At 41.2% G+C, this 2,908-nt stretch overlaps 1 pseudogene across 1 annotated transcript; it reads right to left on the bottom strand.

The window, feature by feature from the left end:
* Positions 1–872: 872 nt before the first annotated feature.
* LOC308275312 (polycomb complex protein BMI-1-like) lies at positions 873–2,239 on the bottom strand (annotated as a pseudogene). Its single transcript has 3 exons — positions 1,981–2,239; positions 1,372–1,817; positions 873–1,147 (listed from the first exon to the last, which is right to left on the bottom strand). The product of its transcript is annotated as a polycomb complex protein BMI-1-like (transcript).
* Between the last annotated feature and the right edge of the window lie 669 nt (positions 2,240–2,908).

The following is a 2,908-nucleotide window of genomic DNA, read 5'->3' as shown; positions in this document are numbered from 1 at the left end:
CTCTGAGGACATTTTGAAATTCTTGCATTTCATCTGTTGTACAGGTACTTTTTTGTCAATTAAGACACCTTTACAATCAGGATGAATCTTATAATAGAGGGTGATTCATAGTTAATTGCCTGGGTTTCTTCTTTCTTCATTGCCCAAGAAACAGTAATAAATTTTATAGTTGGTCACTTCTTAGTTTCAGTCGATGTGAATGATGAATGGCTGTAGTTGAGGCCGTTCCAGATTGCTTTCATCTCAGTCTCATTCCAAATGTTTGGTAATCCCTCTCCTGCTTTATACCAGGATGAGACTGGGGCCTATATTTCCTAGAATCTTTTGTTAGATTTTTTTGGTTATATTCTGCCAGTGAGAGGCACTTGCATGAGGATTTGAAGATTCAAGGGAAAGAGAACATGGCAAAAAATAGGGTTCCCCTTTCCCTCAAAGAAGGCATCAGATAGGATCTTCAGTTGGACTCTAAAATGCTCAAGTGCCTCCTGTGCTCAGGCTCAGGGAATTTGTCTTCAAGGAGACTGTAATGGAGGGCATTACTTGCAATTAACAAACTATGGCCCAATGCTTTTTTCCACTGCAGGATATTTCCAAATCCAAACAACGATTACAGAAACCATTCCACATTTTTCCTAACACAGAGAGAAAAGTCTTGCCTGCCTTTACAGATTTCTTTATAGGAATAACCTTTCTTTTCAATCAACGTCCATATGACTATCAAATCGAATCCATTTTTATAGTCAAATTTAATGTCACTACAAAAGAAAGCAATTTGTATGATAGTCACAGTATTAGCATCTCTAAAGCTATTATGGCATGAAGATATCCATATAAATCAGGCATTTAAATTTTTTCCTCTTATGTCTCAGGAATCAACCATATAAAGTTGCTGACAGCCCATTTACTGACAATTTTTTAGGAGGTCTGTTGGCAAAGAAAGATGGATGGTCACCACTGGGGCTGTTGCTGGTACCATTCCTAGTTCTTAAAATAGGAGGAAACTGTGGCTGAGGATGTTGCCCTGGAGTACTGGGACTATGCAGCAAGAGGAGGGGAGGGAGACCCCTGCTGGGCTGCGGGCCTTGTCACTCCCAGGGTCACTTTGCAATTCCCCAGCATTTGTCAGTCCATCTCTCTGGTGACGGATCTTTATTTTATTTTATTTTTTTCGGTACGGGGGATGGAACCCAGGGGCATTCTAACTCCGAGCTACACCCCCAGCGCTATCTTTGATTCTTTATTTATAAACAGGATCTCACTGAGTTGCAAAGGCCCTTACTAAGTAGTAGCTGAGGCTGACCTTGAACCATCATCCTCCTGTCTTAGCCTCCCAAATGCTGGGATTACAAGCATGCACCACCACGCCTGGCTCTTTATTGCTTTTAAAGTAGACCAAACTCTGTATTTCAAAGGAAGCAGACCGTTCCTTCTCTAGGTATAAATGTAGGCAATGTCCATTAGTGTATAATAATATTTTAAAGGTTCCTCTTCATACATAACATCAGTCTGAAAAGTATTAGGTATATCCATTTATTTTCTGAGAAATTTTCTTAAGTGCCTCCCAGTCACTGCTGCTGGGCCTCGTAAGTATCTTTTATCATTCAGCTCCTCCTTAGACTTCTCTCTGCCTTTGTTTACTTTATGATATGCTCTGTTTTGATCAAAGAATTCAGTAGATCAGCTTATAATCTCATCATCAGTCACAGTTCTCTCCTCTTCATCTGCAGTGTCTCCTCTATCTTCATTAGAGCCATTGGCAGCATCACTGAAGGATGAGCTGCATAAAAATCCCTTCTTCTCTTCATTTTTGAAAAGCGCTGGGATCAATTTGTATACGACATATTTTTTGTGTGTGTATTCTTTTTATTTTTGAAACCGGGTCTCACTGAGTTGTGAAGGGCCTCGCTAAGTAGCTGAGGCTGTGAACCGCAATTCTCCAGGCTCTGCCTCCCTAATGCTGGAATTACAAGCGTGGGCCACCATGCCTGGCTCGTATACAACATCTTGATGTGTCTTTTCTGACCTTATATTCGGTGGTGGTATGGTTTTGTGAACTCAGACATCACAGATAGGACAATATTTACTGGTCTCCAGGTAACACACAAGACAAGTTTTAAAGAAGGATGTAAACATTCTTTATGGTGGTGTCACCGGAGAAGTGTCCTCTGCAAAGCACATCCATTAGGTGGGAATTTAGCTCAGAGATCTTGGTTTTGGTTGTTTGATGCATTTCTGCTTGATAAAAGAACCCAGAGAACATCTGGTGCAAGGCAATGGAACCGGGAAGCAAAAGAAAAAGAAGCTAAAATTCAATCAGCATAAAATGAATGTGAGCCAAGTGGCCATCTTAAAGCTAGCTGCAGATGCGGCTGTCACTGGGCAAGCAGCGTGGGCCAAGGTAGCCGCAGTCACTGCCGGGGGGTGGGGGGGGTGGGGTGGGGCTCCCGATGCCTCCCAAGCCAGCCTCTTCCTCCTCTGCCTGAGCCTCCAGTGTTTCTTTCCACTCAGCCTATCCCAACGTCTTGAAGCAATTTTCTGCAGTATCTTCTAGGTTATTGTTTTATCTTTCACAATTTAGGTCCACAATCTGGAATAGACTTTTGTGTATGGCATGAAGTAGGAGTCAAGATTCCTTTTCCATTTCTATGGATATAAATATCCATATAATATAGTATATCCAATAAACCCTACCTAATTGAAAAGGCCATTCTTTCCCCATTAGTTTGAATCACAGTGGTTCATCTGTCATAAATTAGAAGACTGTTTTGTCACATTGGTCAGCTTGCCGTCTTGTACCAATACCACACTGTCCTGTTTACAGCTACATTATGACTTGAAAAAGAGTAAATTTAAGATTGTCTTATTTGCCTTTTGGAATTTTCATGTAAGTTTTAGTATCAGCTTATCA

Source organism: Muscardinus avellanarius, assembly GCF_963383645.1.
Source record: "Muscardinus avellanarius genome assembly, chromosome: 16".
Lineage (NCBI taxonomy): Eukaryota > Metazoa > Chordata > Mammalia > Rodentia > Gliridae > Muscardinus > Muscardinus avellanarius.
Note: the sequence above shows the minus strand (reverse complement) of the source record. Positions and strands in the feature narration are given on the sequence as shown.